Here is a 22,637-nt window from a genome sequence, read left to right as displayed (position 1 = left end):
TTATGCAGTTCCACTGATCCCTAGGATTGCATAGATTTGCCATCAATCAAGCCCACTGCAATAAAATAAGCAAGCCGATGAATGTTTATTACAGTACAGAGCACTGCAAAGAGATACTGTACTGTAGTAGGGGAAGCAGGCTCTGCTCTGTGGACAAGAAAGTGTTTCGTCTTCAATGGAACAGGCAGCTTGCTCTTACTCACTTAATTTGATTAGAGAAGATTTGCAGGGAGAATAATGGAGATAAGACTAAGCCTGTATACAAACATATCTGTAACAAGCCTACACCATCAGTTTAGTTTAGCAATCAATCAGATTTATTTTTATAAAGCCCTTTTTTTACATCATCAGATGTCACAAAGTGCTTTACAGAAACCCAGCGTGTGGCTCAGTTGGTAGAGCATGGTGTTTGCAACGCCAGGGTTGTGGGTTTGATTCCCACGGGGGACCAGTATGGGGGGAAGAAAAAAAAAGAAAAAAAAAATGTATGAAATGTATGCATTCACTACTGTAAGTCGCTCTGGATAAGAGCGTCTGCTAAATGACTAAAATGTAAATCTAACGTAATCTAAAACCCCAGAGTGCAAGCAATGCAGAAGCACAATGGCCAGGAAGAACTCCCTAGAACACAGGAACCTAGGAAGATACCTAGAGAGGTACCAGATCGTGCATGCAGATTGTAACACTCAACATATGTAGGATATGCTGCAGGTGCCTGCACAAAAATATATCGACCAAGAAATAGATGAAATGTTTTAGGCTATTTTTTTTATTTTTTTTAACATTTCATTTTGACGACCCAACAAATCATTAAATGAACCACATTGGAAAGTAATAGTAGTTTAATTACAGTGAGTGATAAATACAGTGATACATTTGTAACACTGTATCAGCAGAAATGTTGACTTCAATTAATATGTAGGTAGGCCTTTGTGTTGACAAAATAATGGTGTGCCGCATATTCCCAGATACCCAAAATAACCTAATCCACTTGAACTTTCTACAATACTTTCACACTGCTGCTGCAAGCACTTTTGTCAAGTATTCCACTAAGGAATAGAAGTGCATTAAAGTGTCATGTCGTGTTTGCTTCTGTAAACATCTTCTCTCGATAGTTAAATATTTACTACTGGGAATAATAAGGAAGCATAAAAGAAGGTGTTGGTTGTTTTGTGGTGTTCTGAATGATCGTTTTGGATTTATTCATGGCAGTAAATATTGAACATCCATTACGGTTTTGACCCAGTTCTGTGCTCCTCCTGTTGTTGGTCACGTCCCAAATCGCACCCTATGCCCTATATAGTGCACTACTTTTGACCAGAACCCTATGGGCCAAAGTAGTGCACTATATAGGGAATAGGGTGCCATTTGGGATGTAGACTTGGTCTCTACATGATTTAGTGGAGAGGTTGAGCCTCCATAATTAAGACCTTTCACTTAGCACTGGAGGGCTAATCTTCATTCACTTATCTCACAGCAGATGTCTAACATGCATGTTGCAGTAGATGTGTGTGTGTGTGTGTGTGTGTGTGTGTGTGTGTGTGTGTGTGTGTGTCCTGCCTGTATTACTATCCTCGTGGGTACAGGAAGTCCCCACAAGGATATTTCCCAGTTCCCCACGAGGACAAAGGCTATTTTAGGCTTAGTGGTTAGGTTTAGATTTAGGGGTTATGGTTAGGTTTACGGTTATGGGTTAGGGAAAATAGGATTTTAAATGGAAGTCAATTTTAGGTCCCCACAAGGATAGTAAAACAGATGGTGTGTGTTGCTAGCTGCATGTACACTGTGGCGGGATATTAGGGAGAGACCCGTGAGGCCCATTTTAAACATATAGCAACCTCCTATTCCTTCACACTTCATGCCTTTTTATGCATCATTGCTGAAACCATGGCAACATGTTGCGATGGGTATTAAAGAGCGGCTGCCTTTTTTTTTAAAGCAATGAATCCCTTTGAAAACTGCCTATGTGGCATCGATTGTAAGATAGAAACAGTTATTCTAGTATCCAAATTGACTGCAAAATGTAAGTAAGATACTTTTGGTCATGACGTCAGTCTCCTCTAAAACGGAGTTGGGAACATCCGTGCGTCACAAAGAGTACATTTTAAGGTTTTGATTAGAAGATGTCCATTTGCCTAACCAACATCGGGTGAACAGCTGCGGCGATTTCTCTCTATCCAATAGCACAGTGAGACCGACTTGCACAGTAGCTCCGACTTTGTTTACATAAGACAACAAATCGTACATATTTTTAACTTGAGAAATACTGCACCAAACACACTTAGCTGTCAAATTGCGCAACTAAAACATCCACAGCAACAAAAAATAATGTCAATTTATTACATATTTCTTGAGTTATCTTAGATTCATTCTGGGGGATTTTGAGGAAGTGAAATAGACTTCTGCGTTTACGGAGTCTGATGGAGATCATACGTCATTAACCAAACGCAGAATCGGTCAGGAGAAACACACCTCCAAGACTGAAATCTCGTTTTTCTAATGAGCAACAGAAAAACGCCTATCTGTTCTGTGGCTCTTTAAGTCTTTCTAACTCAAAAAAGCAGCCTTGTAAAATACAATTGATCTTGTATGATGCACGATAACATGCTACAACTGTTTGCCCCCTACGGCTCTGTGCTTGAAAGCATATGCTATGTATTTTTGTTTTAACTAAAAAAAAAAAGTGCCTGATATATGTAACTCTCTGAAACTCACATCGATTGCTAGGTGAGCTGAAATGCTTTTAACAGTGAGTTAGGGTCAGAGTCGAATAACATGCTTTTAACAGAGAGGCGCTCCCGAGTGGCGCAGAGGTCTAAGGCACTGCCTCTCAGTGCTAGAGGAGTCACTACAGACCTGGTTTGATTCCAGGCTGTATCACAACAGACCATTGATTTGGAGTCCCATAGGGCGGCACACAATTGGCCCAGCGTCGTCCAGGTTAGGGGTAGGCCGTCATTGTAAATAAAAATGTGTTCTTAACTGACTTGCCTAGTTAAGTAAAGGTTAAATAAAAATAACTAAATGATTTCAACAGAGGGAGTTAGAGCCAGAGTCTGTACTGTATGTTTCACTCTGCTGTACTGTATGTGTCACTACACCTTTGATAAAGGTCTGTGTGTGTGTGTGTGTGTGTGTGTGTAGCAATTCATACACATCTCCCTGTATGAGCCATCTATTACCTACTAGTAATACTGCCACTCCTCTGGGCACCTGCAGTCAGAAGAATATGTGTAATTCATTTATTTTTTTAAATGTTTTTTTCCTTTGGGTTTAATGAAATTAATCTTGTGTGTGTGAGATGCATTTGGGAAAAGATGGACAAAATCGAGAGAGTTTGTGAAAGAGAGCCTATCGTTCAGTAACCCAAAGCAGATGCTGATGCAGATGCAGATGCAGACCTTTTCTGAAGGGGCCATTTGCAATGTGGATTAAATCTGTCTGCATCCCAAATGAAACACTGTTACCTACTACACTGTTGTGAAAAACTATTGGCCCCCTTTCTGATTTTCTCTATTCTTTTGCATATGTTTGATACCGAATGTTATCTGATCTGCAAACCAATACCTAATATTAGATAAAGAGAACCTGAGTTTACAAATAACGTTTTTTATACTTATTTTATTTAATAACAAAGTTATTCAACACCCAATTCCCCTGCGTCAAAAAGTTATGTCCCTCTTACACTCAATAACTGGTTGTTCCACCTTTAGCTGCAATGACTGCAACCAAACACTTCCTGTAGTTGTTGATCAGTCTCTCACATCACTGAATTTTGGCCCACTCTGCCATGCAGAACTGCTTTTAACGCAGTGACATTTGTGGGTTTTCAAGCATGAACTGCTTGTTTCAAATCCTGCCACAAAACATCTCAATTGGGATTAGGTCTGGACTTTAACTAGGCCATTCCAAAACTTCCAATTTGTTGTTTTGTTGACTGTGTGTTTTGGATCGTTGTCTTGCTGCATGACCCAGCTGCGCTTCAGTTTCAGCTCACAGACGGATGGGCCTGACATTCTCCTGTAGAATTCTCTGATACAGAGCAGAATTCCATGGTTCCTTCTATAAAGGCCAGTCGTCCAGGTCCTGAGGCAGCAAAGCATCCCCAAACCATCACACTACCACCACCATGCTGGACCGTTGGTATGAGGTTCTTACTGTGGAATGCAGTGTTTGGATTTCGCCAGACATAATGGGATTCGTCTCGTCCAATAGCGGCTGAATATAGGTAATGCAGGAGTGAGAAGCACTAGGAGGTCCTGTTGGTGACGTAAGGAGAGTTACACACACTGCCACTACTGATTCCGTTGGCGGATGAAGGAGGATTCCGAGGGATGTGGTTGGATGAAGGAGGATTCCGAGGTGGTTGGATGAAGGAGGATTCCGAGGGATGTGGTTGGATGAAGGAGGATTCCGAGGGATGTGGTTGGATGAAGTGTTAGGGTTGAACTGGCTATTTGTTTCCATAACCTATATAATATACCGGGGAAGCTATGCTACAATATTAAGTATATAAACTACAGATAAGTCAACTGCTGAAGACAAGAACTACACCCGGCGACAGGAAGTGCGTCACTAGGCTGGGACCTGCCTGCACGCCGACGTTAGGATGAGCAAGTTTAAACCACGCTCATCCTCGCCCTGACAGGCCAGCATTGAGCAGGAACTATCTCTGTCATAGTATATAAGAGAGTACAATAGGATGTGACGCTCTCTTCTCTGTCTGCCCTGCGTGGTGTCACAGCGAGACCGTATATATATATACGAACATCATATTTTCCATTTGTACTATCATTCTATTTATGAATTAAATAATCATTGCAAAACTAAGTTGCATGGTTTGTTTATATCCTAATACCAGATTCGAATTGGCGCAACGTGACAGAAGGAAGATTCCGAGGGATGTGGTTGGATGAAGGAGGATTCGGAGGGATGTGGTTGGATGAAGGAGGATTCCGAGGGATGTGGTTGGATGAAGGAGGATTCCGAGGGATGTGGTTGGATGAAGGAGGATTCCGAGGGATGTGGTTGGATGAAGGAGGATTCGAGGATTTTGAAGAGGATTCCGAGGATGTGGTTGGATGAAGGAATTGTTAAGATTCCGAGGATGTGTTGATGAAGGAGGATTCCGAATTTTTAAGGAGGATTCCGAGGGATGTGGTTGGATGAAGGAGGATTCGAGGGATGGTTGGATGAAGGAGGATTCCGAGGGATGTGGTTGGATGAAGGAGATTCCGAGGAATGGTTGGATGAAGGAGGATTCGAGGGATGGTGGGACGGAGGGAGGTCTAGAATGGAGGCAGGAGGTGGGTTGGACGAATGAGATCCACAAGGACAGTCGCAGGCAGACAGTAGTGTAAAATAATGATGAACAGTAGCCGTATAGCATCAATGGACTATTATCCTGGATAATTATATTGGATAACATCCCAACAGTGTTCCAGATACATGTCACGCACAAGCCAATGATCAATGCAAAGCATACAGTGTATTTGGAAAGTATTCAGACCCCTTGACTTTTTCCACATTTCGTTATGTTACAGCCCTATTCTAAAATTGATTAAATAGGTTTTTTTCCTCGTCAATCTACACACGATACTCCATAATGACAAAGCAAAACAGGTTTTTAGACATTTTTGCAAATGTATTAAATATAAAAAACGATCACATTTACGTAAGTATTCAGACCTTTTACTCAGTACTTTGTTGAAGCACCTTTGGCTGCAATTACAGCCTTGAGTCTTCCTGGGTATGATGCTACAAGCTTGTCACACCTGTGTTTGGGGAGTTTCCCCCATTCTTCTCTGCAGATCCTCTCAAGCTCTGTCAGGTTGGATGGGGAGCGTCGCTGCATAGCTATTTTCAGGTCTCTCCAGAGATGTTCGATCGGGTTCAAGTCCAGGTTCTAGCTGGGCCATTCAAGGAAATTCAGAGACTTGTCCCGAAGCCATTCCTGCATTGTCTAGGCTGTGTGTTTAGGGTCGTTGTCCTGTTGAAGGTGAACCTTCACCCGAGTTGGAGGTCCTGAGCGCTCTGGAGCAGGTTTTCATAAAGGATCTCTTTGTACTTTTCTCCGTTCATATTTCCCTCGATACTGACTACTGACTAGTCGGCCTCCAAGTGGCGCAGCGGTCTAAGACACTGCATCGCAGCGCTAGAGGCATCACTACACACCCGGGTTCGATACCAGGCTGTGTCGAAGCCGGCTGCGACCGGGAGACCCATGACGTGGTGTCGTCCGGCTTAAGGGAGGGTTTGGATGTCCTTGTCCCATCGCGCTCTAGTGACTCCTTGTGATGGGCCGGGTGCATGCACGCTGACATCAGTTGGCAGTTGTATGGTGTTTCCTCCGACACATTGGTGAGGCTGGCTTCCAGGTTAAGTGAGCAGTGCGGCTTGGCTGGGTCGTGTTTCGGAGGACGCATGGCTCTCTACCTTCGCCTCTCCCGAGTCCGTACGGGAGTTGCAGCGATGGGACAAGACAGTAACTACCAATTGGATACCACGAAATTGGGGTAAAAAGTTTAAAAAAAAACATATCTCCTGACTAGTCTCCCAGTCCCTGCTGCTGAAAATCATCCCCACAGCATGATGCTGCCACCACCATGCTTCACCGTAGGGATGGTGCCAGGTTTCCTCCAGACGTGACACTTGGCATTCAGGCCAGAGAGTTCAATCTTGGTTTCATCAGACCAGAGAATCTTGTTTCTCATGGTCTGAGAGTCATTTAGGTGCCTTTTGGCAAACTCCAAGCGGGCTGTCATGTGCCTTTTACTGAGGAGTGGCTTCTGTCTGGCCACTCTACCATAAAGGCCTGATTGGTGGAGGGCTGCAGAGATGGTTGTACTTCTGGAAGGTTCTCCCATCTCCACAGAGGAACTCTGTCATTCTGATAGAGCTCCAATCAGATTCTTGGTCACCTCCCTGACCAAGGCCCTTCTCCCCCGATTGCTCAGTTTAGCTGGGCGGCCAGCTCTAGGAAGAGTCTTGGTGGTTCCAAACTTCTTCCACTTTAAGAATGATGGAGGCCACTGTGTCCTTGGGGACCTTCAACGCTGCATAAATGTTTTGGTACCCTTCCTCAGATCTGTTCCTCAACACAATCCTGTCTCGGAGCTCTACGGACAACTCCTTCTACCTCATGGTTTGGTTTTTGCTCTGACATGCACTGTCAACTGTGGGACCTTACATCGGCAGGTGTATGCCTTTCCAAATCATGTCCAATCAATAGAATTTACCACAGGTGGACTCCAATTAAGTTGTTTGCTAGCAAAGGATCTGAATACTTATGTAAATAAGGTATTTCAGTAAATGTTTTTGTTATACATTTGCAAACATTTTCTAAAAACCAGTTTTTTCTTTATCATTATGGGGTATTTTGTGTAGATTGATGGGGGGGGGGGGGGAACGATTCAATACATTTTAGAATAAGACTGTGGAAAATGTCAAGGGGTCTGAATACTTTCCGAATGCACTGTCCATCTACTAATAGCTACTGTACTGCTGTGTGACCTCAACCTGCACCAAAGCTTCTAGTCTGTGTACTAAACTGCAAGTACCATTTTGTGTGCGTGTGCGTGCGTCCGTGCGTGCGTGCGTGTATCCATAACCAGCTCTAGCGTCACAGTGGGAGTTTCATACTCCGTAACAACAGAATAATCTGTCAATAATATGTTTCCATATTCTGCTCAGCACATTGGTAACAATAGAATCCCAGGATCCCAACACAATGGGATATAGTGAAGCAAATCACACTGGTGTAACAAAACAAACAAATGAAGCACTCATAACAGGCTTAGTTTCAAATGGAACCATATTCCATATTTTGTGGGCCGCAAATCACAGCAGAACTCTGCCCCTGACCGACGGGGTGACTCACATCACTGACACACACACACACACACACACACACACACACACACACACACACACACACACACACACACTAGGAAAACGGCCCACTAAGCAAAGCCGAAGGATGGCATGTCTCTGTGCTATCAACGAGCTTATTATGAATGCAGAGATCATATGGCATGACAGATGTCAGATACAGCACTGCAGCTACGCAGAATAACAGCAGTTCAAGGCAAGAGTGGGTGTACAAGGGTGACAAAGAACATTTTAAGAGTGTTATGTACATTGTCACTTGTTTTTAAGAAGCAGATGCTATAAGTTGACTCTTTAAAAAAAAAAAAAAAACTGAAGCTGGATGAGAAACTGGCTATTGTGTCGTCCCAGGCATAGCCTATAAGCTACACCAGCTGGAGACATTAGAGACGACATGCCAGAACCATGATGGAATGGTCAGCCCCTAACCTGGAATCTAAACAACTGGTATGTTGTGTTCCATGCTAGTTATCTACTGTTCTGTAAAACAAAACCCCCCCAAAAAAGACCAATGTCTCTCTAATCCCTTCATTTCTCTTTGTCTCATAGACCCTTTTTCATAATGTCCTAGCATGGGTATTTGTTTCTCAATCATGGTGAATGCTTAACCAGGCCGGGTCAGTACAGCTAGGATAGGCTAACAGGCCGGGTCAGAACAGCTAGGATAGGCTACCCAGGCCGGGTCAGTACAGCTAGGATAGGCTACCCAGGCCGGGTCAGTACAGCTAGGATAGGCTAACCAGGCCGGGTCAGTACAGCTAGGATAGGCTAACCAGGCCGGGTCAGTACAGCTAGGATAGGCTAACCAGGCCGGGTCAGTACAGCTAGGATAGGCTAACCAGCCCAAGTCAGTACAGCTAGGATAGGTTAACCAGACCGGGTCAGTACAGCTAGGATGGGTTAACCAGACCGGGTCAGTACAGCTAGGATAGGCTACCCAGGCCGGGTCAGTACAGCTAGGATAGGCTACCCAGGCCGGGTCAGTACAGCTAGGATAGGCTAACCAGGCCGGGTCAGTACAGCTAGGATAGGCTAACCAGGCCGGGTCAGTACAGCTAGTATAGGTTAACCAGACCGGGTCAGTACAGCTAGGATAGGTTAACCAGGCCGGGTCAGTACAGCTAGGATAGGCTAACAGGCCGGGTCAGAACAGCTAGGATAGGCTAACCAGGCCGGGTCAGTACAGCTAGGATAGGCTAACCAGGCCGGGTCAGTACAGCTAGGATAGGTTAACCAGGCCGGGTCAGTACAGCTAGGATAGGCTACCCAGACCGGGTCAGTACAGCTAGGATGGGTTAAGCAGGCCGGGTCAGTACAGCTAGGATAGGCTACCCAGGCCGGGTCAGAACAGCTAGGATAGGCTAACCAGGCCGGGTCAGTACAGCTAGGATAGGCTAACCAGACCGGGTCAGTACAGCTAGGATAGGCTACCCAGGCCGGGTCAGTACAGCTAGGATAGGCTACCCAGACCGGGTCAGTACAGCTAGGATGGGTTAAGCAGGCCGGGTCAGTACAGCTAGGATAGGCTACCCAGGCCGGGTCAGTACAGCTAGGATAGGCTAACCAGGCCGGGTCAGTACAGCTAGGATAGGTTAACCAGACCGGGTCAGTACAGCTAGGATGGGTTAACCAGACCGGGTCAGTACAGCTAGGATAGGCTACCCAGGCCGGGTCAGTACAGCTAGGATAGGCTAACCAGGCCGGGTCAGTACAGCTAGGATAGGCTAACCAGGCCGGGTCAGTACAGCTAGGATAGGTTAACCAGGCCGGGTCAGTACAGCTAGTATAGGTTAACCAGACCGGGTCAGTACAGCTAGGATAGGTTAACCAGGCCGGGTCAGTACAGCTAGGATAGGCTAACAGGCCGGGTCAGAACAGCTAGTATAGGCTAACCAGGCCGGGTCAGTACAGCTAGGATGGGTTAACCAGGCCGGGTCAGTACAGCTAGGATAGGCTACCCAGGCCGGGTCAGTACAGCTAGGATAGGCTACCCAGACCGGGTCAGTACAGCTAGGATAGGCTACCCAGGCCGGGTCAGACGCTGGCGGGTCAGTACAGCTAGGATAGGCTAACCAGCCCAAGTCAGTACAGCTAGGATAGGTTAACCAGACCGGGTCAGTACAGCTAGGATGGGTTAACCAGACCGGGTCAGTACAGCTAGGATAGGCTACCCAGGCCGGGTCAGTACAGCTAGGATAGGCTAACCAGGCCGGGTCAGTACAGCTAGGATAGGCTAACCAGGCCGGGTCAGAACAGCTAGGATATTCTAACCAGACCGGGTCAGTACAGCTAGGATAGGCTAACCAGGCCGGGTCAGTACAGCTAGGATAGGCTAACCAGCCCAAGTCAGTACAGCTAGGATAGGCTAACCAGCCCAAGTCAGTACAGCTAGGATGGGTTAACCAGACCGGGTCAGTACAGCTAGGATGGGTTAACCAGACCGGGTCAGTACAGCTAGGATAGGCTACCCAGGCCGGGTCAGTACAGCTAGGATAGGCTAACCAGGCCGGGTCAGAACAGCTAGGATAGGCTAACCAGGCCGGGTCAGAACAGCTAGGATAGGCTAACCAGGCCGGGTCAGGACAGCTAGGATAGGTTAACCAGGCCGGGTCAGGACAGCTTGGATTGGATTGGCTCGGTTGTGTGAAAATCGCTAGAATTACACCATACTACAGCCATTCAGTGGGAAAGATTCTGAACCAGACTGACGTTCTATGATGCCCAACCGGTCAATGCCCTCCACCAATACCTCTACCAATACCTCTACCAATACCTCTACCAATACCTCTACCTATACCTCTACCAATACCTCTAGCAATACCTCTACAAATACCTCTACCTATACCTCTACTAATACCTCTACCAATACCTCTACTAATACGTCTACCAATACCTCTACCTATACCTCTACCAATACCTCTATCTCTACTAATACCTCTACCAATACCTCTACCAATACTAATACCTCTACCAATACCTCTACCAATACCTCTACCAATACCTCTACCAATACCTCTACCTCTACTAATACCTCTACCAATACCTCTACCTCTACCAATACCTCTACCAATACCTCTACTAATACCTCTACTAATACCTCTACCAATACCTCTACCAATACCTATACCTCTACTAATACCTCTACCAATACCTCTACCTCTACTAATACCTGTACTAATACCTCTACCAATACCTCTACCAATACCTCCACCTCTACTAATACCTCTACCTCTACCAATACCTCTACCAATACCTCTACCAATACCTCTACCTCTACTAATACCTCTACCAATACCTCTACCAATACCTCTACCTCTACCAATACCTCTACTAATACCTCTACCAATACCTCTACCAATACCTCTACCAATACCTCTACCTATACCTCTACCAATACCTCTACCAATACCTCTACCTCTACCAATACCTCTACCAATACCTCTACCTCTACTAATACCTCTACCAATACCTCTACCACCAATACCAATACCTCTACCAATACCTCTACCAATACCTCTACCAATACCTCTACCTATGCCTCTACCAATACCTCTACCAATACCTCTACCAATACCTCTACCTCTACTAATACCTCTACCAATACCTCTACCTGTACCTCTACCAATACCTCTACCAATACCTCTACCAATACCTCTACCTCTACTAATACCTCTACTAATACCTCTACCAATACCTCTACTAATACCTCTACCAATACCTCTACCTATACCTCTACCAATACCTCTACCAATACCTCTACCTCTACCAATACCTCTACCAATACCTCTACCTCTACTAATACCTCTACCAATACCTCTACCTCTACCAATACCTCTACCAATACCTCTACCAATACCTCTACCTATACCTATACCAATACCTCTACCATAACCTCTACCAATACCTCTACCAATACCTCTACCTATTCCTCTACCAATACCTCTACCAATACCTCTACCTCTACTAATACCTCTACCAATACCTCTACCTAATCCTCTACCAATACCTCTACCAATACCTCTACCTCTACTAATACCTCTACCAATACCTCTACCTCTACTAATACCTCTACCAATACCTCTACCAATACCTCTACCCAATACCTCTACCAATACCTCTACCAATACCTCTACCAATACCTCTACCAATACCTCTACCAATACCTCTACCAATACCTCTACCAATACCTCTACCAATACCTCTACCTCTACCAATACCTCCACCAATACCTCTACCAATACCTCTACCAATACCTCTACCAATACCTCTACCAATACCTCTACCAATACCTCTACCAATACCTCTACCAATACCTCTACCTCTACTAATACCTCTACCAATACCTCTACCTCTACCAATACCTCTACCAATACCTCTACCAATACCTCTACCTATACCTCTACCAATACCTCTACCAATACCTCTACCTATTCCTCTACCAATACCTCTACCAATACCTCTACCAATACCTCTACCTCTACTAATACCTCTACCAATACCTCTACCTATTCCTCTACCAATACCTCTACCAATACCTCTACCAATACCTCTACCTCTACTAATACCTCTACCAATACCTCGACCTCTACTAATACCTCTACTAATACCTCTACCAATACCTCTACCAATACCTCTACCAATACCTCTACCAATACCTCTACTAATACCTCTACTAATACCTCTACCAATACCTCTACCAATACCTCTACCAATACCTCTACCAATACCTCTACCTCTACCAATACCTCTACCAATACCTCTACCTCTACTAATACCTCTACCAATACCTCTACCTCTACCAATACCTCTACCAATACCTCTACCAATACCTCTACCAATACCTCTACCAATACCTCTACCAATACCTCTACCTCTACCAATACCTCTACCAATACCTCTACCAATACCTCTACCAATACCTCTACCAATACCTCTACCTCAATACCTCTACCAATACCTCTACCTATTCCTCTACCAATACCTCTACCAATACCTCTACCTCTACTAATACCTCTACCAATACCTCTACCAATACCTCTACTAATACCTCTACCAATACCTCTACCTCTACTAATACCTCTACCAATACCTCTACCAATACCTCTACCAATACCTCTACCAATACCTCTACTAATACCTCTACCAATACCTCTACCAATACCTCTACTAATACCTCTACCAATACCTCTACTAATACCTCTACCAATACCTCTACCTATACCTCTACCAATACCTCTACCTCTACCAATACCTCTACCTATACCTCTACCAATACCTCTACCAATACCTCTACCTCTACTAATACCTCTACCAATACCAATACCTCTACCAATACCTCTACTAATACCTCTACTAATACCTCTACCAATTCTCTACCAATACCTCTACCTCTACTAATACCTCTACCAATACCTCTACCTCTACTAATACCTGTACTAATACCTCTACCAATACCTCTACTAATACCTCCACCTCTACTAAAACATCTACCTCTACCAATACCTCTACCAATACCTCTACCTCTACCAATACCTCTACCAATACCTCTACCAATACCTCTACCTATACCTCTACCAATACCTCTACCAATACCTCTACCTATTCCTCTACCAATACCTCTAACAATACATCTACCAATACCTCTACCAATACCTCTACCTCTACTAATACCTCTACCAATACCTCTACCAATACCTCTACCAATACCTCTACCAATACCTCTACCAATACCTCTACCAATACCTCTACCAATACCTCTACCAATACCTCTACCAATACCTCTACCAATACCTCTACCTCTACCAATACCTCTACCAATACCTCTACCTCTACCAATACCTCTACCAATACCTCTACCAATACCTCTACCAATACCTCTACCAATACCTCTACCAATACCTCTACCAATACCTCTACCTATACCTCTACCAATACCTCTACCAATACCTCTACCAATACCTCTACCAATACCTCTACCAATACCTCTACCAATACCTCTACCAATACCTCTACCAATACCTCTACCAATACCTCTACCTCTACCAATACCTCTACCAATACCTCTACCAATACCTCTACCTCTACCAATACCTCTACCAATACCTCTACCTCTACCAATACCTCTACCAATACCTCTACCAATACCTCTACCAATACCTCTACCAATACCTCTACCAATACCTCTACCAATACCTCTACCAATACCTCTACTAATACCTCTACCTATACCTCTACCAATACCTCTACCAATACCTCTACCAATACCTCTACCAATACCTCTACCTCTACTAATACCTCTACCAATACCTCTACCAATACCTCTACCAATACCTCTACCAATACCCACCTCTACCAATACCTCTACCAATACCTCTACCTCTACCAATACCTCTACCAATACCTCTACCAATACCTCTACCAATACCTCTACCAATACCTCTACCAATACCCCACCTCTACCAATACCCTCTACCAATACCTCTACCAATACCTCTACCAATACCTCTACCAATACCTCTACCAATACCCTCTACCAATACCTCTACTAATACCTCCACCTCTACTAAAACATCTACCTCTACCAATACCTCTACCAATACCTCTACCAATACCTCTACCAATACCTCTACCTCTACCAATACCTCTACCAATACCTCTACCAATACCTCTACCTATACCCCTACCAACACCTCTACCAATACCCCTACCAATACCTCTACCAATACCTCTACCAATACCTCTACCTCTACCAATACCTCTACCAATACCTCTACCAATACCCCTACCAATACCTCCACCAACACCTCTACCAATACCTCTACCAATACCTCTACCAATACCTCTACCAATACCTCTACCAATACCTCTACCAATACCTCTACCTCTACCAATACCTCTACCAATACCTCTACCAATACCTCTACCAATACCTCTACCAATACCTCTACCAATACCTCACCCATACCTCTACCAATACCCCACCTCTACCAATACCTCTACCAATACCTCCACCAATACCTCTACCAATACCTCTACCCAATACCTCTACCAATACCTCTACCAATACCTCTACCAATACCTCTACCAATACCTCTACCAATACCTCTACCAATACCTCTACCAATACCTCTACCTCTACCAATACCTCTACCAATACCTCTACCAATACCTCTACCAATACCTCTACCAATACCTCTACCAATACCTCTACCAATACCTCTACCATCTACCAATACCTCTACCAATACCTCTACCAATACCTCTACCAATACCTCTACCAATACCTCTACCTCTACTAATACCTCTACCAATACCTCTACCAATACCTCTACCAATACCTCTACCAATACCTCTACCAATACCTCTACCAATACCTCTACCAATACCTCTACCAATACCTCTACCAATACCTCTACCAATACCTCTACCAATACCTCTACCAATACCTCTACCAATACCTCTACCAATACCTCTACCTCTACCAATACCTCTACCAATACCTCTACCTCTACTAATACCTCTACCAATACCTCTACCAATACCTCTACCAATACCTCTACCAATACCTCTACCAATACCTCTACCAATACCTCCCCTACCAATACCTCTACCAATACCCCACCTCTACCAATACCCCTACCAATACCTCCACCAATACCTCTACCAATACCTCTACCAATACCTCTACCAATACCTCTACCAATACCCTCTACCAATACCTCTACCCCTCTACCAATACCTCTACCAATACCTCTACCTCTACTAATACCTCTACCAATACCCCTACCAATACCTCTACCAATACCTCCACCAATACCCCTACCAACACCCCCACCAATACCTCTACCAATACCTCTACCAATACCTCTACCAATACCTCTACCCACCAATACCTCTACCAATACCTCTACCAATACCTCTACCAATACCTCTACCAATACCTCTACCAATACCTCTACCAATACCTCTACCAATACCTCTACCAATACCTCTACCAATACCCCCACCAATACCTCTACCAATACCTCTACTAATACCCCTACCAATACCTCTACCAATACCTCTACCAATACCTCTACCAATACCTCTACCAATACCTCTACCCCTACTAATACCTGTACTAATACCTCTACCAATACCTCTACCAATACCTCCACCTCTACTAATACCTCTACCAATACCTCTACCAATACCTCTACCAATACCCTACCAATACCTCTACCAATACCTCTACCAATACCTCTACCAATACCTCTACCAATACCTCTACCAATACCTCTACCAATACCTCTACCTCTACCAATACCTCTACCAATACCTCTACCAATACCTCTACCAATACCTCTACCAATACCTCTACCAATACCTCTACCAATACCTCTACCAATACCTCTACCTCTACTAATACCTCTACCAATACCTCTACCAATACCTCTACTAATACCTCTACCAATACCTCTACCTCTACTAATACCTCTACTAATACCTCTACCAATACCTCTACCTCTACCTCTACCTCTACCAATACCTCTACCAATACCTCTACCAATACCTCTACCAATACCTCTACCAATACCTCTACCAATACCTCTACTAATACCTCTACCAATACCTCTACCAATACCTCTACCTCTACCAATACCTCTACCTATACCTCTACCAATACCTCTACCAATACCTCTACCAATACCTCTACCAATACCCCACTCTCACCAATACCTCCACCAATACCCCTACCTCTACCAATACCTCTACCAATACCTCTACCAATACCTCTACCAATACCTCACCCTACCAATACCTCTACCAATACCTCTACCAATACCCCACCAATACCCCTACCAATACCCCACCTATACCCCCACCAATACCTCTACCAATACCTCCACCAATACCCCCACCAACACCCTACCTCTACCAATACCTCCACCAATACCTCTACCAATACCTCTACCAATACCTCTACCAATACCTCTACCAATACCTCTACCTCTACCAATACCTCTACCAATACCTCTACCTCTACTAATACCTCTACCAACACCCCCACCAACACCTCTACCAATACCCCACCCCACTAATACCTCCACCCACCAATACCCCTACCAATACCTCTACCCACCAATACCTCACCAATACCTCTACCAATACCTCTACCTCTACCAATACCTCTACCAATACCTCTCACCAATACCTCTACCAATACCTCTACCAATACCTCTACCCCTACCAATACCTCTACCAACACCCCCACCAACACCTCCACCAATACCTCCACCAATACCTCCACCAATACCTCTACCAATACCTCTACCAATACCTCTACCAATACCTCACCAATACCTCTACCAATACCTCTACCAATACCTCTACCTCTACCAATACCTCTACCAATACCTCTACCAATACCCCTACCAATACCTCTACCAATACCCCACTCTACTAATACCCCTACCAATACCTCTACCAATACCTCTACCAATACCTCTACCAATACCTCTACCAATACCTCTACCACATCTACTACCTCTACCAATACCTCTACCAATACCTCTACCAATACCTCTACCTCTACCAATACCTCTACCAATACCTCTACCAAACCTCTACCAATACCTCTACCAATACCTCTACCAATACCCCTACCAACACCTCTACCAATACCTCTACCAATACCTCTACCAATACCTCCACCAATACCTCTACCAACACCTCTACCAATACCTCTACCAATACCTCTACCAATACCTCTACCAATACCTCTACCAATACCTCTACCAATACCTCTACCAATACCTCTACCAATACCCCCCCACCAATACCTCTACCAATACCTCTACCAATACCTCCACCAATACCTCTACCAATACCTCTACCAATACCTCTACCAATACCTCTACCAATACCTCTACCAATACCTCTACCAATACCTCTACCAATACCTCTACCAATACCTCTACCAATACCTCTACCTCTACCAATACCTCTACCAATACCTCCACCAATACCTCTACCAACACCCCACCTCTACCAATACCTCCACCAATACCTCTACCACCCCTACCAATACCTCCACCAATACCTCTACCAACCTCCACCAATACCTCTACCAATACCTCTACCAATACCTCTACCAATACCTCTACCAATACCTCTACCTCTACTAATACCTCTACCAATACCCCTACCTCTACCAATACCTCCACCAATACCTCTACCAATACCTCGTACCAATACCTCTACCAATACCTCTACCAATACCTCTACCAATACCTCTACCAATACCTCTACCAATACCTCTACCAATACCTCTACCTATACCTCTACCAATACCTCTACCAATACCTCTACCAATACCTCTACCAATACCTCTACCAATACCCCACCAACACCTCTACTAATACCTCCACCAACACCCCCACCAATACCTCCACCAATACCCCTACCAATACCTCTACCAATACCTCTACCAATACCCCACCAATACCTCTACCTCTACTAATACCTCTACCAATACCTCTACCTCTACCAATACCTCTACCAATACCTCTACCAATACCTCTACCAATACCTCTACCAATACCTCCACCAATACCTCTACCAATACCTCCACCTATACCCCTACCAATACCTCTACCAACACCCCCCAACCTCTACCAATACCTCTACCAATACCTCTACCAATACCCCACCTCTACCAATACCTCTACCAATACCTCTACCAATACCTCTACTATTACCTCTACCAATACCCTCTACCAATACCCCTACCTCTACCAATACCTCTACCAATACCTCTACCCCACCAATACCTCTACCAACACCTCTACCAATACCTCTACCACACACCTCTACCAATACCTCTACCAATACCTCTACCAATACCTCTACCAATACCTCTACCAATACCTCTACCAATACCTCTACCTCTACCAATACCTCTACCAATACCTCTACCAATACCTCCCACTAATACCTCTACCAATACCTCCACCAATACCCTTACCAATACCTCTACCAATACCTCTACCAATACCCCTACCAATACCTCTACCAATACCTCTACCAATACCTCTACCTACCTCTACCAATACCTCTACCAATACCTCTACCTCTACTAATACCTCTACCAATACCTCTACCAATACCTCTACCAATACCCCACCAACACCTCTACCAACACCCCACCAACACCCCACCAACACCACCACCCCCACAACACCTCTACCAATACCCCCACCAATACCTCTACCAATACCTCTACCAATACCTCTACCAATACCTCTACCTCTACCAATACCTCTACCAATACCTCTACCAATACCTCTACTAATACCCCACCAATACCCTACCAACACCCCTACCTCTACCAATACCCCACCAATACCCCCACCAATACCTCCACCAATACCCCACCAATACCTCTACCACTACCTCTACCAATACCTCTACCAATACCCCACCAATACCTCTACCAATACCTCTACCAATACCTCTACCAATACCCCTACCAATACCTCTACCAATACCTCTACCTCTACTAATACCCCTACCAATACCCCACCAACACCCCACCAATACCTCTACCAATACCCCTACCAATACCCCTACCAATACCCCTACCAATACCCCTACCAATACCTCTACCTATACCTCTACCAATACCTCTACCATACCTCTACCAATACCTCTACCAATACCTCTACCTCTACTAATACCTCTACCAATACCTCTACCATCCTCACCTATACCTCTACCAATACCCCACCAAACCCACCTCTACCAATACCTCTACCAATACCCTCACCTCTACTAATACCTCTACCAATACCTCACCTCTACTAATACCTCTACTAATACCTCTACTATTACCTCTACCAATACCTCTACCAATACCCCTACCAATACCTCTACCAATACCTCTACCAATACCCTCCACCAATACCCCCACCAATACCCCTACCAATACCTCTACCAATACCTCTACCAATACCCCACCAATACCTCTACCAATACCCCTACCAATACCTCTACCTCTACTAATACCTCTACCAATACCCCTACCAAACCTCTACCAATACCCCCTCTACCAATCCTCTACCAATACCTCTACCAATACCCCCCACAATACCCCCACCAACACCCCACCCCCACCAATACCTCTACCAATACCCCCACCAATACCTCTACCAAACCCCACCCACCAATACCTCTACCACTAATACCTCTACCAATACCTCTACCTCTACTAATACCTCTACCAATACCCCACCTCTACCAATACCTCTACCAAACACTCTACCAATACCCCACCTACCCCCACCAATACCTCTACCAATACCTCCACCAATACCTCTACCAATACCCCACCTCTACCAATACCTCTACCAATACCTCTACCCCTACTAATACCTCTACCAATACCTCTACCACCAATACCTCTACCAATACCTCTACCAATACCCCTACCAATACCTCCACCAATACCCCTACCAACACCTCTACCAATACCTCTACCAATACCATCTACCACTACCCTCACCAATACCTCTACCTCTACTAATACCTCTACCAATACCTCTACCCCACCACTACCCCACCAATACCTCTACCAATACCCCCCACCAACACCCCACCAATACCTCCACCAATACCTCTACCAATCCTCTACCAATACCTCTACCAATACCTCTACCTCTACCAATACCTCACCAATACCCCTACCAATACCCCTACCACACTACCTCTACCAATACCTCTACCAATACCTCTACCAATACCTCTCTACCAATACCCCACCTCCTCCACCAATACCTCTACCAACACCCCACCAATACCTCTACCTCTACCAATACCCCTACCAATACCTCTACCAAACCTCCACTAATACCTCACCAATACCTCTACCAACACCTCTACCAATACCTCCCACCAATACCCCTACCAATACCCCTACCAATACCCCACCAACACCCCTACCCTCTACCAATACCTCCACCAATACCTCTACCAATACCTCTACCAATACCTCTACCAATACCTCTACCAATACCTCTACCAATACCTCTACCAACACCCCTACCAATACCTCTACCAATACCTCTACCAATACCTCTACCAATACCTCTACCAATACCCCACCAATACCTCTACCAATACCTCTACCAATACCCCCACCAATACCTCCACCCCTACCAATACCTCTACCAACACCCCACCAATACCTCTACCAATACCTCTACCAATACCCCACCTCACTAATACCTCTACCAATACCTCTACCAATACCTCTACCAATACCCCTACCAATACCTCTACCAATACCCCACCAATACCCCACCAATACCTCTACCAACACCCCACCAATACCCCACCAAACCCCACCAATACCTCACCAATACCTCTACCTATACCCCTACCAATACCCCACCTATACCTCTACCAATACCTCTACCAATACCTCTACCAATACCTCTACCAATACCTCTACCAATACCCCTACCATACCTCTACCAATACCCCCCCTCTACCAATACCTCTACCAACACCTACCACCTCACCAATACCCCACCAATACCCCCACCAACACCCCCACCAATACCTCTACCAATACCCCACCAATACCTCACCATACCCTCTACCAACACCTCTACCAATACCTCTACCAATACCTCTACCTACTAATACCTCTACCAATACCCTACCTCTACCAATACCCTCTACCAATACCTCTACCAATACCTCTACCAATACCTCTACCAATACTCTACCAATACCCCACCAATACCTCTACCAATACCTCTACCTCCACTAATACCCCTACCAACACCTCTACCAATACCTCTACCAATACCTCTACCAATACCTCTACCAATACCTCTACCAATACCCTCTACCAATACCTCCACCAATACCTCCCCTCTACTAATACCCCTACCAATACCCTACCAATACCCCTACCAATACCTCACCAATACCCCTACCAATACCTCTACCAATACCTCTACCAATACCTCTACCAATACCTCTACCCTACCAATACCCCTACCAATACCTCTACCTATACCTCTACCAATACCTCTACCTCTACCCCCACCTCTACCAATACCCCTACCAATACCCCACCAATACCTCTACCAATACCTCTACCAAACCCCTACCAAAACTCTACCAATACCTCTACCAATACCTCTACCAATACCTCTACCAATACCTCTACCAATACCTCTACCAATACCCCCACCTACCCCTACCCAATACCTCTACCAATACCCCTACCAATACCTCTACCAATACCTCTCACCAACACCTCTACCTCTACCAATACCTCTACCAATACCTCTACCAATACCTCTACCAATACCTCTACCAATACCTCTACCAATACCTCTACCAATACCCCCACTAATACCTCTACCAATACCCCACCAATACCTCTACCAATACCCCTACCAATACCCTACCCCACCAATACCCCACCAACACCTCTCACCAATACCTCTACTAATACCTCTACCAATACCTCTACCTCTACCAATACCCCACCAATACCTCTACCACTACCCTACCAATACCTCTACCAATACCTCTACCAATACCCCCACCAATACCTCTACCAATACCTCTACCAATACCCTCACCAACACCCACCTCTACCTCTACCAATACCCCTACCAATACCTCTACCAATACCCCTACCAAACCTCTACCAATACCTCTACCAATACCTCTACCCTACCAATACCTCTACC

At 44.9% G+C, this 22,637-nt stretch overlaps 1 protein-coding gene across 6 annotated transcripts in view; it reads right to left on the bottom strand.

Moving 5' to 3' along the window:
* tjp1b (tight junction protein 1b) overlaps window positions 1–22,637 on the bottom strand; it is a 272,440-nt gene that overhangs the window by 156,124 nt on the left and 93,679 nt on the right. The gene's annotated exons all lie outside the window — the stretch shown is intronic.

Source organism: Salmo salar, chromosome ssa10 (genome assembly GCF_905237065.1).
Source record: "Salmo salar chromosome ssa10, Ssal_v3.1, whole genome shotgun sequence".
Classification (NCBI taxonomy): domain Eukaryota; kingdom Metazoa; phylum Chordata; class Actinopteri; order Salmoniformes; family Salmonidae; genus Salmo; species Salmo salar.
The sequence above is the reverse complement of the archived record's forward strand: the minus strand, read 5'-3'. Positions and strand labels throughout refer to the sequence as shown.